The sequence below is a fragment of the Rutidosis leptorrhynchoides genome, chromosome 5 (assembly GCF_046630445.1).
Source record: "Rutidosis leptorrhynchoides isolate AG116_Rl617_1_P2 chromosome 5, CSIRO_AGI_Rlap_v1, whole genome shotgun sequence".
NCBI classification, from domain to species: domain Eukaryota; kingdom Viridiplantae; phylum Streptophyta; class Magnoliopsida; order Asterales; family Asteraceae; genus Rutidosis; species Rutidosis leptorrhynchoides.
The window spans coordinates 281,487,109-281,506,937 of record NC_092337.1 but is presented as its reverse complement, the minus strand read 5'-3'; positions in this window follow the sequence as shown (position 1 = coordinate 281,506,937).

Below are 19,829 nucleotides of genomic sequence, written 5' to 3'. Positions count from 1 at the left end.
TATATATATATATATATATATATATATATATATATATATATATATATATATATATCTGTATCTGTATCTGATTGATTCTTCTTCTGATACAATCAAAGCTACGAAACAAACTGTAATCGAATCTTGTGCTGTATATATCGTACGAATCTATTACACTTTGCATTCTGCTTTATATATTTTTGTTTGTTCCTTCCTGGCTCGAATACTTCTATCGACAACCATCACCACCTTTCTCCTTATATATGGATATGTATATATGTTACATTACACAGAGAGAGAGAGAGAGAGATCACCACCTTTCGTTCTTTGAAAACTCACGATCAAAACCACCAATGCAACACTAATATCTTTCTTGATCGTCTTCACGACACCACTTGAAACCACCATCATCACCTTAAGAAATGCCAACCATATCAAACTAACAGGTTAGTTGCTTCTGTTTCGATCCACGACTACTTTTCTCTTTGTTTCTACTTCTATAAACCAAACCATCACCACTATTCATCACATTCGAACACTATGGAAGACCCATATATCGCCACCAATTCACTCTCACTCTCAATCTCTTTCTCTATAAAGATATATATAACGCATATAATATATATATATATATATATATATATATATATATATATATATATATATATATATATATATGTATATATATATATATATACCTTATTATTTGCTTCTTGATGAACCGACACGGTGATCACCATTTGAAACTCGATACCACCATCATCACTCTTAAATTGACAATCATGAAACCACCGTTTCCTTTTTGAGCTTCTCTTTTAATGAAACCTACAACACCACCATGAACGAACCTTTCACCACTCAAACCACTCCCTCCTTCTATATTTTTTTTCCTGATGACACCCAACGAACACCCCTTATATTTTCTCTTCTTTTTATACGCAACTACTAAATCAAACCTGCCTTTTGTTCTCTACATAAGCGACACCCAAACAAAACCTGCTACTAATACGCTATTCTCCTTCTGTCTTCCTGTACGAGCACCAACAATTCCTAGTATTTCTGTTGGAATGAACCAGACTGCTGCACACTATTATTTTTTTTCTTTTTTTGTTTTGGTAATACACGATGACAGCTTCCTTTGTCCTATTTATAATCAATTTAAGCATCTACTTTTTTCATTATCAACCAACAACCCTAAAACAAATAATTCCACCCACTCAACTTGTTTAAAGGATGTCGATAAGAAAAAGATTATGACCCTACTCAAGTATTTATTATTTATATCAAGCAGTATTAAAAAGGTCAATTACTCAATTATGATCCTGATAATGGAAAGTGACATGGGATGAGGAAAATGACAGTTTGATACACGTTACAGGCTGTGGGTCGGTTTAAATTTCTTTTCTAATGTCAAGCCACAAAAAGGACAGATTATTTGAAGGTATATGGAACTTGTTATCGGGCTATTATCTTGGGCTACCATTTCGTTTTGTTCGGGCCATAAATTACAAATTGGGCCAGAATATAGTGTCAGGGACGGGATATATGATGATACATAGATATGTATTAGTAAGTCGAATAGATATGTATTAGTAAGTCGAATGATGATGATGATTAGATGATAGCACGATGATGATAAGCGATTAGTGATAATGATAATGAGTCCGTATGATATAGAAGAAGATATGATATCGATTAAGATGATTAATGATGATGGTAACATTAATAAAGATGATGAGAATGATGTTAGAAGAAGATGATTATGGAAATGGTTATGATTTTATGTGATATTGAATATAATGAATGATATAGTTAAGATGAGCATGATCGTGTTTACATATATGGTGACCGATGAATAATGTTGGTGATAACCGAAAGCAATTATGATTTTGATTTTGATTTATGATTACTATTTGTGATGATGATTATAAGTTATGGTTATTTATGGGAAATTGTCGGTTAAAATTTATTGGAAAAGAAGATAGAAACGATATATATAGTGAATATATAGATTTAGGCTGGGTTACAAGACAAGAAAACATATCGCAGAAGCATTGGTTAGGCATGTTAGTGGGTTAGCGGGAGGTCGCGGGTTCAAACCCGGACTTGGACATTTTTTTAAGGGCTACTTCTTTCAGGTAGTATTACTATTACCATTACTATTATTATTATCGTATCATTATTAGTATTAATATAAGTATTATTATTATTATTAATATTATTATTATATGAATTAATAAAATAAGTATCATTATTTTTTATTATTATTATTATTAGTATTAGTATTAGTATTAGTATTAGTATTAGTATTAGTATTAGTATTAGTAGAATTACTATCAATATAGTCATTAATAAAAGTATTAGTATTATTACTATTAGTAAAATCATTATTTTTATAGTTATCATTAATAGTATTCATTAATATTAAAAGTATCATTTTTATAAAAATTATCATTTTTAATATAACTATTATTATTATTATTATTATAAGATGAAACAACTTTTTATTTATTATTACCAATATTATTTTATCAAATAACTATTAGTTATATAAAACCATATTTACTACATATAATATACTTATACTAATATTTTTATAATAAATATAAATAAATGTAATTTATTAGATTTTAATGAAACACATAATTAAAATAACAATTAATTCACTAATAATACATAAAATTGTTTGATTACCATTATATGTATTAATATATATATAAATGATATAGGTTCGTGAATCCGAGGCCAATCTGCATTGTTCACTATCATCGTATGCATATTTTTACTACAAAATATCGTATGGTGAGTTCATTTGATTCCCTTTTACTCTTTACATTTTTTGGACTGAGAATACATGCGCTGTTTTTACAACTACTTTATTAAATGCTTTTGAAATATATTTTGAACTACGAATACATGAAATGCTTTTATAAATGTTTGATGAGATAGACACAAGCAAAACATTCCTCAAATGAATTATTATGCAGACAGAAGTTCTGCTGATTATTATTGAATTATGTGGACATGATAATTGCCACCATTGAATTATGTGGACATGATAATTGCTACCATTGAATTATGTGGACATGATAATTGCCACTATTGAATTATGTGGACATGATAATTGCCACCAATTGATGTGAATATTATGTATCTAGAGAATGATTTTTATACACAGATTATGTGTATTATATTTTGTACACGAGATATGTGTACGGTTACTAAGATTTATGAAAAAGGATTTCGTGCACGAGAAAGGTGTACTGTATTTAAAAGATATCGCATGTACATTACATGTGGGTATAGGATTCGTGCTCATTTGTACCATGCAACATTTAAATCCCGTGGTCTATCAAAATGATGAATTTTATTGTTTATGATAAACCTATGAACTCACCAACCTTTTGGTTGACACTTAAAAGCATGTTTATTCTCAGGTATGAAAGAAATTTTCTACTGTGCATTTGCTCATTTTAGAGATATTACTTGGAGTCATTCATGGCATATTTCAAAAGACGTTGCATTCGAGTCGTTGAGTTTATCAAGATTATTATTAAGTCAATTATAGTTGGATATATTATGAAATGGTATGCATGTCGTCAACTTTCGATGTAAATGAAAGTTTGTCATTTAAAAACGAATGCAATGTTTGTAAAATGTATCATATAGAGGTTAAGTACCCCGCGATGTAAAGTATTCGTCTAGATGGATTAGGACGGGTCACTACAGGTGGTATCAGAGCGGTGGTCTTAGTGAACCAGGTCTTGCATTAGTGTGTCTAACTAGTAGTTGTTAGAATGCATTAATGAGTCTGGACTTCGACCTAGTAGTTGTTAGGATACATTAATAAGTCTGAACTTGAACCTGGTCTGCATGTCAAAAGTTTTGCTTACCATTCTTTGTCAAAAAATATCTACCTATTATTTTCAGTCTCGACACATCTTATTGCAATTATTGCATAGATGGTGTACAGACGAATTCATATTCCATCACATTAGACCTTGTCTGACACATTTCCTTAATTCCCTCCGTAATCTACGGGATCTTCTGTACTATATATAGGTATTCTATATCATCCGATATCCGAAAATCATTTCATATCAAAAATCCTTTATTCGACCGTGTAAGATGGAACTCACAACTAGTTCAAGTTCCTCGGATTTCGACAGCTATTCCGATATGGATTTCCACTCGAGCTCTGAAAGCAGCGTAATCGGAATGGATCAATCAATTAGCCATCATCAATTCTGGATGAAATGGGGATGGGTTCATAGTCGACTAAATCAATGGAGACACGAAGAAGGCGATCTTTTCCAACCACCAACCTGCACACTTGGCAAAGAACCTGAAGCACTTACCGGCGAACCAATCCGAAACACCATTTTTAACCTCATTTCCCAGGTAGCTCGTCACGATTATATTCTATCAAAAATTCTAAACCTTATTCATCCACTCGTCCCGATCGACAATCATCCTGGAATAATGATAGAAGTCAACGAGCTTCGCGCTCGAGTAATCAATTTGGAAAACATGGTGCAAAACCAACCAGCTTCAGCAGCATCACCGACACCAACAGAACCACTAGCAACAGCACCCGTACCATTAACACCACACACCACAATATCACAATCTATAACCCAAGCATGATTTTCATTCTACGTATTGTTCTACATCATTTATCTTCGTTCTACATGGCGATTATGTAATCTCTAATGTTTTAAAGATTATGTATCATAGTTTTAATCATAAACCAGATGAGTTTAATATCACATTAACTCATTAAATCCATGATTACATCTGAAGAAAATATATATGTAAGTATATTTTCTCAAAAATTGTAATTAAAAATTCTTTTGTACAAACTGTTAATGGTGAAAATATTTTAACGGGTAGGTAATACCCAAGGAATATTTGGATTTCACATTAATAAGTTACACTGTTCATTCTTTAATTCAGATTCAGCAGACTTTACAATACTGTTCAAATCCACACATATACGTATACGTTCACCAAAGAACAACTATTTTCATTCAAATTCAATTTCATATTCGGATTTTAACCGATCAGAATCCATGTCAAGATTTGACAAGTGGCATAATGAAGAAAATAATGGACAAAATAAAATTGATTAGTAACCAATTAATTAACTACATAAAACTTTAAACCTATACTAATCTTGGACAATTAAAAAGTATTAAAAGAGTAGGAAATATTAATTTTAACACATTTTGATTTAAAAATATCGTTAATAAGTTACATCTACTACAGTTAAATATTTCCTCAAGTTTGCCACTTGACTTCATCTTAAACATCATTTATATCTTGACGATTGCAATCTTCGTTCAAACACTCCAAACTCTTGAACATACCTCGGAATGATAACCAATGATTCAGATATGAGAATGCTGATGAAGCAGCAATTGCCATAGATAGTCTTAATGACTGAAATCTTGATAACAAAAGAATTGTACGTTGGAAAAGCTCAAAAAACGATTAAAATCTTCTTTCCTCATCATAATATCTTCAATATTTCTATGATATCGCTATATCTACGTTAATCATAAATAACCTCAACATTTTTGAAGGTATATTTATATCGTTTTCATTCGTAATCATTTTCACCGTCATTCTATCCTTAGTACATCGTATCAAAAATTATTTTGATTTCAAAAATTCTGTAAAACCCCGAAGTATTAAATTCTTAAATATTTTAGAGTAATATTGGAATGAAAACATGAGTTAATGTAATATAATGACACTTGATCAACGTGATTATATTACAGTAAGTCATGCTGAAGTTTCTAATAGAACGTGATGATGGTTCACAGATCATACCCTCATCATGTGCCATGTTACATAACTTTTACATTCTACTTAACCTCTAAAAACATCAAGAAAATATTTATCATGATGATTAGGTCTTTTCCGTGATTCTGTTAATTTAACAAGTCAAATCGTGCTATTACCATTTCTTTCTTAGAACGTTAGCAATGATCATTTGAAATCCAAAGGTTTTATCTATGAATCCAAGACGTCTTGATCACTTTAAGTCAGGAAGAAAACAAAAGCATGAAGCTTCAAAATAGAAGAAAGTATAAGATTGGTGAAAATAATGGAACGGAAGAGATCAAGTTAAAATGAAATATCATATGAAGCAATTGAGGCAGATTAACGCATTTAATTAAAGAGGATCATAATTTTCTTGATTACCGAAGAATCAAATCTTATATAGATTTCGGAGATTATCTCTAAATTCCTTGAATTCCAGAAATCCACCGTGACTACGTCAAAAGTTAAATCTCTATCTCAATCTTTTGTGACAGCTTCACTCGTACGCTTCACATAATCAAATCGTTTTATCTATATTAATCAATAATTATGAAAATCTATTTATCAACTCATATTCGTCAGGAAAACATTCTTATTGTTAGCCATGCCCACCTCGATCAAATTTCGGGACAAAATTTCTTTAACGGGTAGGTACTGTGACGACCTGAAAATTTTCGACCAAATTTAAACTTGATCTTTATATGATTTCTACGCGATAAGCAAAGACTTTAATGTTGAGTCTCAAAAATTTTGAACTATTTTCATGTATACAATTACCCTTTGACTACTCCCGACGATTCACGGACAATTGTGTGTAAATAATATATATATATATATATATATATATATATATATATATATATATATATATATATATATATATATATATATATATAAATATAAGTGTATATATATACTACTTTGAACTAATAAAGTATACTTTAATAAATAGGAATTAAAAATGTAAAATAATAAATTGAATAATTAAAGTTACCATTAAAATATATATATATATATATATATATATATATATATATATATATATATATATATATATATATATATATATATATATATATATATATATATATATATATATATATATGATTTCTATTAATAATTATCAATATATTACAATATATAAAATACATAAATATTCAATATTCAATAAATGTTATCATATAATATAATATTTTCGAATTAGTAAATCGTAATATTAATATATTAAATGTAATTACAAGTTTAATTATAGTTGTTATATTATTATTACATTAATTATTATTATTAGTATTATTAGTATCATTAGAACTATAATATGAAATTTGTTACATGTAATTTGTTATATTATTATTAGTATTATTGATAATATTATTTTTATCATTTTTTTAAATATTATTATTAAAGTTATTGAAATTATCATTACATGGATATTATTACTTTCATCATATTATTATAATTATAATTATTTTTAAATGTATTATTACTATTATTATATAAATAATATTATGATTATTATTATTATTAATATAATTATTATTAATTAGTATTATTATTATTATTATTAATATATTTCTATTATTATAAAAACAGAAATATAGTACAAATCAGTTAGAGATCGTATTCAGTCTTTATCTTATTTTGTTTCTGTCTCTAATCTATCACTCATCTTTATCAATTTGTACCGCTCTGTTGAATTTAACCAATTGATCGTATTCTGTTAAATTCCTGAACGAATATTGCTTGTCGACACAATATTAACTACAAGACAAATCCCAACAAATGTAGTACTGTAATAATATCTCACTTACAAGAGTCGATGGCAAAAATCACAATTACATATAACTGAAATTTGTTACACGTCAAGATCAATTCACATTATAAAATAAAATTTTATTATATATCGTTATCAAACAATCAAATTATTCAACTTGTATATATATATATTTTTATCTGTACCCGATTGATTCTTCTACCGACACAATCAAAGCTTCGAAACAAACTGTAATCGAATCTTGTGCTGTATATATCGTACGAATCTGTTACACTTCGCTTTCTGCTTTAAATATTTTTATTTGTTCCTTCCTGACTCGAATACTTCTGTCGACAACCATCACCACCTTTCTCCTTATATATGGATATGCATATATGCTACATTACAGATATGACGACTCGGGAATTTTCGACCAAATTCAAACTTAATCTTTATATGAATTCGACAAGATAAGAAAAGTCTGTAATGTTGAGTCTCAAAATTTTGAAACTATTTCAAATATTCAATTTCCCTTCGACTGCTCTCGACGATTCACGAACCATTATTTGTAAATAGTATATATATATTTAAAATATATGAATTTGAAATATAAATTAAAATATTATATGACGTAATTGTTAGAATTAATAATGTAAAATAAAATAATATATAATAACCATTATTTAAAATATAACTATATATGTAAATAATGTATAATGAATATATATATAGTTTTGAATTTATTTTGTAAGCAATAATAATGCTCAATTGTCATTCGATCGATAATAAGTAAGTTAAAATCAAACTTATATTATTTTAAAATAAACTGTGATTCGAAAATGAGTTTTACAAATAATAAACTTATTAAAAATGTATTTAGGAACTATTTGTTGAATTTGAAGACTTTTTATATTTTACTTGGGGTTGGGAGTGAATAATTAATGTAATTTTTATTAAATAGTTAGTGACTGAATTCTATACCATAATGACCAAAATAAATAAAGATATTTAATTTAAAAATTTAGGAATTTTTTCGAAGACTTTTATTCGCCACTGAATTTAACAAAGGAGCACGAAATATTACCATTAATAAGACGTCGGTAAGAGAAGACACAAGTGTGCTATTTTTTTTCTTTCAACATGCTCGTTTCTTTTAAATATATATATATATATATATATATATATATATATATATATATATATATATATATATATATATATATATTAACTTTGTATATTTAATTATATACATACATCCATGCATAATTGATTAAAAGAAAATCAGTCCATTGTTTTTGCTATGTTGCTCGACAAAACAAATTCATGGAACCCACAATTTGGAAAAATTGACACATACATGCTACTTTATATCTTGCTTTGAATGCATGATTTAAATAAAGATATGTATATAATTTTCATAGATAACAAACATATATACTACATACAAGCATGTTACTCCTTCTTTCTTCTAATAATCGACAACCACTTAAAACCCACTTGTTAAACTATGGATGCTACTCTGTCTATTTCTTATTTTTTTTCTGTTTCTATTTTTGCAACAGAACACCATAACCATCACTTAAGCCACAACTTTCGGTTCATCTCAAAACCATCACAATTCAACCTCGATTGTCACCTCCAGTTAATCACCACCTTCATCAAACCTTAAGCATACACCTTGTTTACTTGTTTCTTGTTTTTCTCGACAAGGTTAGACCCAACCCAAATCATCTTTCCTTTCTCTCTTAAACTGTATCGTGAAACAACTATTTAACAACCACAATGGATGAAGAACTACCCATAAACCATCACCAATCGACAACCTTCAAAATTCCATAACCACCACCATTCTATAATTTTCATTCTTCTCGTTTTCTGTTATATTTAAACCGAACTCAAACAAACTGAGACTATCACCACCTTGTTCCTCATCATCAACCATCACTTCCACTTTCTCTTCACCCTCCCTCTCTTCTCAGATTAAATCCTTAAAACCACCTTTATCAACACTATTATTCGATCACCCTTTACAAACCAATCGAGACCTATTATTGTTAATGTTGCTTGAAATCTTTTCCGGTACTAGGTCGATCACTATCATCAACCTACTATAACACACATCACTGTCTCGGTTTTAGTCGACATATAAGGTAATCAAGAATACCCAAATCTATTTCCTTCTATTTTTATTGGTAAAACTACAAAACCATCATAACCCTCTACCTATTTCTTTCTTCCCTTCTTTTCCTCTCCTTCGAACAACCACCCATTTTTGGTTACTGTTATAGTTTCAGACTAGCATGTTGATTGAATTCGATAGCCATCTGCTTCTTTCTGTTGGAGTAACCCATTAAAAGCAAACCACCAATTTCCCTATCCTCTCTCTATTATTGCAACCACCATCGTGACTATGTATAAATATATTTTTTTGTTGGTTGCTTCAGATATAACCCATTAATCAGACATCATATTGTTGATACTTTAAATTATTAGAACGTGCTTCTTTCTTTTCTTTATGGCAGACACATTCCAAACCAAGATAACCCCACATGTTCAACAAATCTCAATGGCTGCTACAACTTATTTTCTTTTTTTCTGATTCTCATTTAAAACCCGTAAACCACCATTTAAAATCACCTCATTCGATTCAACAATGGCTGACACAACTAGATTACTGTTTTGCTCGATTCCTATTCTGATCATGCCCAACACCATCGAACCTAGCCGTTGTACTTCTTCTATTTTTTCGATATAACAAACGAATGAAGATAATGATGGAAAGAAAGAGATAGGGATCTTACAAATTTGTTTCTGTTTAAATCATAATCACCATCGATGTTTTTGTTTCTCTTTTCCTTAGTTCATGGCCGACAAAAAGGGATAACAAGTTGAAATTAAGAAATAATATTGTTGCAACTACTTGTTTATTTTCCCTATTCTAACTTCCAGTTGGCAAACAACAACAATACATTTAGGATTGGGCTTATCATATTGCTATTGGGCCATTAATGAACTGAGTTAAGTTTGGCCTGCTAAGTTTCTTAATTGGGCCATGCTCTATTCGTAGTATTGAGCCTAGACCCAGCTTTTGTATTTCGATTCGACAATAACTCCGTAGTAAACAAAGATGATCCATATAATGATGATTGGATAAGAATTGCTTCTATAGCCGATATGGTATCCTTCTTTTGTTCGGTTAAAAGTCGTGAACCAAAAACATAATACATGAAGATAGATAAAATAATGATGATGGTAGTCGATGAATAAGTTTAGATGATGATACTTATTTACGCAATTAGGATAGAAAATAATAACGAAGGATGTATGATAAATATGGACGTGGTCGATTATGTTAAGAAGAAGAAGAAGAAGAAAATGAGAGGTCGTGGGTTCGAGCCTTGTTCGGGGCATTTAATTTGGAAAAGCTTTTAAGGTAGTACTATATCTTTTATTATTATTATTATTATTATTATTATTATTATTATTATTATTATTATTATTATTATTATTATTATTATTATTATTATTATTATTATTATTATTATTATTATTATTATTATTATTATTATTATAATTTTTTTTTACTAATACAAGTATTAAGTATCATTTATTATTATTATAGGTATTATAGTCATTATTATTATTACAAGTATTATTATTATTGATATCATTATTATTATCATTATTAATAAAAATGTTATTATTATAGACATTATGGTTATTATTATTATTAGTATTATTATTATTATTATCATTCTTATTATTAAAAGAATAAAAATTATCATTCGTATTAAAATCTACATTTTTAAAAAGATTACCTTTATTATTAAACTATCATTGTTATTATCATTAATAATATGTAAAATGAATTTAGGAAATATATAAGTTATTAATAAAAATGATATAACTAATAAATTTATATATATATATATATATATATATATATATATATATATATATATATATATATATATATATATTTGTTCGACTTCAATTATATGTTTTAATATAAATAAATGATATAGGTTCGTGAATCCGAGGCTAACCCTGCATTGTTCAATGTCGTTATATGTATTTTTACTACAAAATACAATATTGTGAGTTTCATTACTCCCTTTTTAAATGCTTTTGCAATATATATTTTTGGGACTGAGAATACATGCGCTTTTATAAATGTTTTATGAAACAGATATAAGTAATCGAAACTACATTATATGGTTGAATGATCGAAGCTGAATATGCCCCTTTTTGCTTGGTAGCCTAAGAATTATGGAACATCACTAATTTTTAGAATTAGTGCACGCCTAATTGACGCGAATTCTAAAGATAGATCTATTGGGCCTAACGAACCCCATCCAAAGTACCGGATACTTTAGTACTTCGAATTCATTTTTATCATGTCCGAAGGATTTCCCGGAATGATAGGGGATATTCTTATATGCATCTTGTTAATGTCGATTACCAGGTGTTCAATCCATATGAATGATTTTTGTCTCTATGCATGGGAAGTATATTTATGAGAAATGGAAATGAAATTCTTGTAGTCTATTAAAATGATAAAAATGAATGATTATGATAAACTAATAAACTCACCAACCTTTTGGTTGACACTTGAAACCATGTTTATTCTCAGGTATTAAAGAAATCTTTCGCTGTGCATTTGCTCATATTAGAGATATTACTTGGAGTCATTCATGACATATTTCAAAGGACGTTGCATTCGAGTCGTTGAGTTCATCAAGATTATTATTAATTTAATTATAGATTGGATATATTCTAAAATGGTATGCATGCCGTCAACTTTCGATGAAATGAAAGTTTGTCTTTTAAAAACGAATGCAATGTTTGTAAAAATGTATCATATAGAGGTCAAGTACCTCGCGATGTAACCAAATGTAATGTATTCGTCCAGATGGATTAGGACGGGGCATGATAGTTGATATCAGAGTGGTGGTCTTAGCGAACCAGGTCTTGCATTAGTGTGTCTAACTGATAGTTATTTAGATGCATTAGTGAGTCTGGACTTCGACCGTGTCTGCATGTCAAAAGTTTTGCTTATCATTTCGTGTCGAAAATTACCTGCTTATCATCCTTAGAAAATTACCTGCTTATCATTCTTAGTCTGGACACATCTTACTGCATTGATTGCATGAATAGTGTATAGACAAATTCATATCTTAGCGTATCTGCTAATCCATATCTTAGCGTATATGTTACTGTAGACTTTATCTGACACATTTCCGTAATTCCCTCCGTAATCTACGGGATCTTTTGTACTATGTATAGATATTCTATGTAATTAGAATATCCTCCGATATCCGAAAATTATTTCATATCGAAAAATCCTTTACTCAATCGTACGAAATGGAACTCGTCACTGGATCAAGTTTTTCAGAAGCCGACAACTATTCCGACATGGATGTTCACCTAAACTCCAGAAGCAGTGTCACCAGAATGAATCAACCAATCAGCCATCCCAATTCCTCTAATGGGTTCGTGATCGACCTAATCAATGGAGATGAGAAGAAGGGGATCTCTTCCACCAACCGAATTCACCTCTTCTCGAAGAACCTGATGCACTTACCGGCGAACCTATCCAAAACACCATATTCACCCTCATTGCCAGGATATCCCACAATGATTATATGATATCTAAAAATTCTAAACCTTATTCATTCGCTCGTTTCGACCGACAATCATTCCGGAATAATAGAAGAAGTCAACGCACTTCGCACTCGAGTAATAAATTCAGAGAATATGGTGCAAAATTTACCAGCTTCAGCAACATCACCAGGACCAACAGCACCACCAACATCCACACCAGTACCACCAACAACCTAAGTTTCAACATCCCACGCCTCAACATCTCAATCTGTACCTCGAACATAATCATCTTTCTACATATCGTTCTACATTAATTATCTTCATTCTATGAATTGTTCAACATCATTTATCTTCGTTTGACATGGCGATTATGTAATCTCTAATATTTTAGAGATTATGTATTCTAGTTCTAACGGTAAATCAAAGAAGATTAATATTATATTAACTCATTAAATCCATGATTACATCTGAAGAAAATATATATGTAAGTATATTTTCATAAATATTGTAATTAAAAATTCTTTTGTACAAACTGTTAATGGTGAAAATATTTTAACGGGTAGGTAATACCCGAGGAATATTTAGATTCCACATTAATAAGTACACTGTACATTCTTTCAAATCTAATTCAACAGTCATTTACTATCCTATTTACAACCACCGATATACGTATCCGTTCACTACAGAATAACCATTTTCATTCAATTTCATATTTGGATTTTGACTTATCAGAATCCAACAAGTGGCATAATGAAGGAAACATTTAACAAAATAAAATTTGTTAGAAACTAACAAATTAACTATGAGAAATTTTGTTAAGAATCCACGCTAACAAAATCCTAGCTAAATGTTCCTAGCTAACTGTTAATTCCTTATAACATTTATTTATCGCAATTTAATTATCGCAATTTATTTATCGCAATTTAAATTCTCGCAATTTTATTTATTGTCATTTAATTTCTGTTATTTATTTTACGCACTTTATTTATCATCATTTAAATACTGTTATTTACGCATTTAAATATTGGGACACGTATACAAGGTTTTGACATATCATATCGACGCATCTACATATATTATTTGGAATAACCATAGACACTCTATATGCAGTAATGTTTGAGTTAGCTATACAGGGTTGAGGTTGATTCTATAATAATATATATACTTTGAGTTGTGATGGAGTCTGAGACATGTACACGGGCGCGATACGTATTAATTAATTTAAATATTATATATTAAACTATATATGAATTATTGGACTGTTAACTGGGGACTATCGACTGTGGACTAATAATATTGGACAATTAAAATAAATTAAAATATTGATTATAACATATGAAACTAAACATTTCTTCAAGTTTGCCACTTGATTTCATCTTAAACCTCATTTGTATCTTGACGATTACCATCTACGTTCAAAACTTTCATGATTCTTGAAAACACCTCAATCGAGAGGGTGAACCAACCTCAGTTCATCTACGGAAGAAAAGATTTATGCATATAGCTATGCACCTGAAAAATTCACGAAAACTGTGTAAATGTTTAAAACATATCTGTGCTAGCTTCTTTGGCATTATTATTTCCGAAAATACCAACGCAATTTCTTTTCAAAATAGCCAATTTTGTCACAGCTCCAGCAAATCAACTTCAATGTTTCATTCGAATAAGCCTTATTATAACCTTGATATATAAGTTTGCTTTTCGTCATCATTACCGGGGAATCGTTTATATCTCATCATATTAGCAGAAACTTACTAGTAACTTCATTACTCATTAGCTTAAGTCTCTTCGAAGAACCATTATAGTTGTTCAATAAAACCTATTCAATTACTCATCCACATCTTGTAACAAGAATTGCCATACCAAGTACCGGGAAATTAGCAATCAGTATTTCGAATCTCGCAGCATTGCTACATCAACAGTTATGTGGATACGTATAACATTTACCTCTTAGAATTATGATTTTCAATTCTGAACTTTCTGAAAAGCATCCAGTCTATGAATCAAAACACCAAATTTTGAAAATGCTGATGAAGCAGCAAAAACTGTAAACGACCTTAACAGTCAAAAGTTTGATGATAAAGAAGGATACGTTGGAAAAGCTCAGAAAAATTAGAACTGAAAAAAAGGATTGAGCTAACCATGAAGGAGACCAAGGACAAATACAAGGACCATACCCTATATTCAAAGAATCTAGGTAATTCTGGATCCGTTGAAATCTTTAGAGAATATCTTGCTCCGAAGTCATGTTAAAATCCTGCAGAAAATTTTTCTTCATCAACCTTCGAACTTAGAAATTACAAAATATCATCATAAATATCTTCAATATTTCTGAGGATATTTTCAAAAATATTCTCGTCCAAAATTATATACCTCTTCGTGCTTCCTGTGTTTCATTATATTGGGAACTTCTGTAAAATCTAAGTTTAATTTATGAATGAATTCTGGAGAAATGTAAAGAAATTGATGCATGAATTAGTATAATATAATGACACTTGATTAACGTGATTATATTACAATAAGTCATGCTGAGTTTCTAATGAAACATGATGATTTACAGTTCATAACGTAATCATGTGCCATGTTACATAACTCTTTCATTCTGCTTAACTTCTGAACATATCAAGAAAGTATATTCTTGATAGTTCTATTCTCAGTGATTCTGGTAATTTGACAAATCAAATCGTGCTATTACGTTCTTTCTTGTTTAGAACATTAAGTTCATTCGAAGTTCCATACTTACGAATTTTGGACCGATACTCGCTTTACTAGAGGACGAGAAGAGAATAAAAAGGCAAAGAGCTCCAAAATATAAGAGAAAATATAAAGCCCAATAATAACACGGAGGTTACAAACCATGGATATTAATACGAATAGCAATATAAAGACACGGTAGAATTAAGAATAGTGTCAAGGTAATAGTAAAAGTAAACAGATTTTTGTGGTGGAAGATTGAAAAGAAGGATGACAGAAATGATAATTAGGAAAATATCAAGGATTAGAACTGGATTAAGCATTATCACTATATTTTAGATGTATGAACTAAGAAAGAAAGTATAGGAATAGTGAGAATAATGGAATGGAAGAGCTTGATTTATAATGGAAATATCAGACAGAGTAATCAATGCAGATCACCGTATTTATTTATAGAGATCTTCATTTCCTTATTTGCCGAAGAATCAAATCTTTTAGATTTCGAAGATTTTCTTTAAATTCCTTGAATTCCGGAATTCAACCGAGACAATGTCAAAAGATAAGACGAATATTATTTTCTAAATTCAACCCTGACTACGTCTGTAGTGACCCGAAATTTTCCATGTTTATATATATTTAATGAATTTGATATTTACATAATTAAGTGTTTCCAACATGTTAAGCAATCAAACTTGTTAAGACTTGATTAATTGAAATAGGTTTTATATAGACAATTGACAACCCAAGTTGACCGGTGATTCACGAACGTTAAAACTTGTAAAAACTAATTGATGACATATATATGGTTATATATATATAGTTAACATGATATTATGATAAGTAAGTACCTCATTAAGTATTTTAACAATGAGTTATATACATAAAAATGAGACTATTGGATTAAGAAACTCGAAAACGATATATATAACGATTATCGTTATAACAACGTCTTACTAAATACATATGAATCATATTAAGATATTGATACACTATGTTTAATCATGATAAATGATAATTAATCATGTCATTAAGTGTATTAACAATGAACTACATATGTAAAAACAATACTACTAACTTAATGATTTCGAAACGAGACATATATGTAACGATAATCGTTGTAACGACATTTAATGTATATATATCATATTAAGATATATTAATACATCATGATATCATGATAATGTAATAATTTAACATCTCAATTGATATAATAAATAATGTATTAACAACATTTAACAAGATCGTTAACCTAAAGGTTTCAAAACAACACTTACATGTAACGACTAACGATGACTTAACGACTCAGTTAAAATATATATACATGTAGTGTTTTAATATGTATTCATACACTTTTGAAAGACTTCAAGACACTTATCAAAGTACTTCTACTTAACAAAAATGCTTACAATTACATCCTCGTTCATTTTTATCAACAATTCTACTCGTATGCACTCGTATTTGTACACGTACAATACACAACTTCTAAATGTATTTACTATTGATATATACACTCTAATGATCAGCTCTTAGCAGCCCATGTGAGTCACCTAACCATGTGGGAACCATCATTTAACATCTATTATGAAATATCTCACAAAATAACAAACTAATGGAGCCTATATGACACCTCCATATTCACGTGAATGATGAAGTCCACAAACACTTTCATTTTGCAACTTACATGCATCAAACTACTCTCTCTCAAGTATTCTTACTTTGTTCTAAGTGTTCTTCATCATCTTCATCAAAATCTAGCTCAATCTAGTTCATAAATCCATACATAAACCAAGTTATAAAACAACTACTCAAGAACACACCAATAACACTTTCAAGTTTGCTAGCTTACTTCCAATCTTGCAAATCCACTTTGAGTGATCATCCAATCTCAAGAAATATTTTTTATTTACAGTAATATATCTTTCTAATATAAGGTAATACTCATATTCAAACTTTGATTCAATTTCTATAACTATAACAATCTTATTTCGAGTGGAAATCTTACTTGAACTTGTTTTAGTGTCATAATTTTGCTTCAAGAACTTTCAAACCATCCAAGGATCCTTTGAAGCTAGATCTATTTTTCTCATTTCCAGTAGGTTTATCCACAAAACCTGAGGTAGTAATGATGTTCTTAACATCACTCGATTCATATATATTAAACTATCTTATTCGAAGGTTTAAACTTGTAATCACTAGAACATAGTTTAGTTAATTCTAAACTTGTTCGCAAACAAAAGTTAATCATTCTAACTTGACTTTTAAAATCAACTAAACACATGTTCTATATCTATATGATATGCTAACTTAATGATTTAAAACCTGAAAACACGAAAAACACCGTAAAACCGGATTTACGCCATCGTAGGAACACCGCGGGATGTTTTGGGTTAGTTAATTAAAAACTATGATAAACTTTGATTTAAAAGTTGTCCTTCTGGGAAAATGATTTTTCTTATGAACATGAAACTATATCTAAAATTCATGGTTAAACTCAAAGTGGAAGTATGTTTTCCAAAATGGTCATCTAGACGTCGTTCTTTCGACTGAAATGACTACCTTTACAATAACGACTTGTAACCTGTATTTTCGACTATAAACTTATACTTTTTCTATTTAGATTCATAAACTTAAGTTCAATATGAAATCATAGCAACTTGAATCACTCGAAAGGATTTAAAACGAAGAAGTTATGGGTAAAACAAGATTGGTTAATTTTCTTGATTTTAGCTACGTGAAAATTGGTAACAAATCTATATTAATCATATCCTAGCTAACTCATATTGTATTATACATGTATTCTAATATATTATGTAATCTTGGGATACCATAGACATGAATACAATATTTTGACATATCATATCGACCCATCTATATATATATATATTTCGGTACAACCATAGACACTCTATACGAAGTAATGTTGGAGTTAGCTATACAGGGTTGAGGTTGATTCCAAAATATTATATATACTTTGAGTTGTGATCTAGCCTGAGGCTTGTATACACGAGGTCGTGGATTGATTCGAGATAATATTTATATTGCTTTATTTTTGTACATCTAACTGTGGACAACTAGTTGTAGGTTACTAACGAGGACAGCTGACTTAATAAACTCAAAACATTAAAACGTATTAAAAATGTTGCAAATATATTTTGAACATACTTTGATATATATGTACATATTTGTTATAGGTTCGTGAATCGACCAGTGGCCAAGTCTTACTTCCCGATGAAGTAAAAATCTGTAAAAGTGAGTTATAGTCCTACTTTTAAAATCTAATATTTTGGGATGAGAATACATGCAGTTTTGAAAATGATTTACAAAATAGACACAAGTATTGAGACTACATTCTATGTTGAATCATTATACCGGATATCACTCTTGTTGAACTTGGTAACCTAAGAATTGGTGTTTATTATAATTGCCACCAATTGACGCGAATCCTAAAGATAGATCTATGGGCCATTGACAAGCCCCGGTCAGAGAATTTGACCTGCTTTAGTACTTCGATATTTATATATGGGGATATTCTAGATGCATTTGTTAATGTCGGTTACCGGGTGTTCAACCATACGAATGATTTTTATGCAGATTGCATGTTATTGAAAGATGAAATCTTGTGGTCTATTATTACAATTAGATATATAGGTTAAACCTATAACTCACCAACATTTTTGTTAACGTTTAAAGCATGTTTATTCTCAGGTGATTATTAAGAGCTTCCGCTATTGCATGCTATTATATGGACAAGAATTGGTGTCAGCATGCTTGTATAATATTATTTAAAACTGCATTCGAGATTTACTTTGTTGTAACATATTAATATTGTAAACCAATATGTATTGGTAGTGTGTAAGTTGAAAGGACCCGTTCATATACATTATAAACGATTCACAATAGTTGATTACATTGCGAGGTATTTGACCTCTATATGATACATTTTACAAACATTGCATTCGTTTTTAAAAGACAA